Below are 666 nucleotides of genomic sequence, written 5' to 3'. Positions count from 1 at the left end.
CTCCGGGGACCGTATCCAGCCCAAATCAATCAAAACATTTTTTTTAAGCCAGAGCACTTAATGCAGGCCCATGGTGTCAATGGTGGAGGAGCAATTAGTTTGAAATAAACTAAATTTCCTGGAACGTAAACAGATGGCCAACTGCAGTCTAGACTTTTAACTCTGGCCTCAGAGGACTGTAACAGTTAGAAGTATGGGCTGTTAACGTGACAGAAAGGCGCTTTTACATTCAAAGTTAGGTTACTATAGCAACCCTCTTACCCACTACCAGGCCATTAGTGCTAGATCATAGCTGTGCCATTAAAGTCTGATAAACCAGTTATATCTGACAACTTAAAGGTTTGCTGAAAACTGAGTGCGTTTTTTTTCTGTCACCACTAATAGGCTCATGGCATTGATCCACTGTTATACCATGACTCATACAATCCATTGCCTTCTTTTTTAAAATAAACATTTACAGCTATTCCATCACAAATGAGAAATATTGTTATATTCCTTGATAATATAGCATGGCCTTCTTTCCACCATTGCTCTACACTGAAGAGATGTATGGACAATAATGCAGGTAAAAGGATAGGAAATTGGTCATAAATTTGGCTCTAAACCTTTCAAGCATTGCATCTTCATCAGAAGTGTATATGGTTAGTCCCCGTATTGCCATGGAAT

Source organism: Chiloscyllium plagiosum, chromosome 14 (assembly GCF_004010195.1).
Source record: "Chiloscyllium plagiosum isolate BGI_BamShark_2017 chromosome 14, ASM401019v2, whole genome shotgun sequence".
Taxonomy (NCBI): domain Eukaryota; kingdom Metazoa; phylum Chordata; class Chondrichthyes; order Orectolobiformes; family Hemiscylliidae; genus Chiloscyllium; species Chiloscyllium plagiosum.
This window is presented reverse-complemented; position numbering follows the sequence as displayed.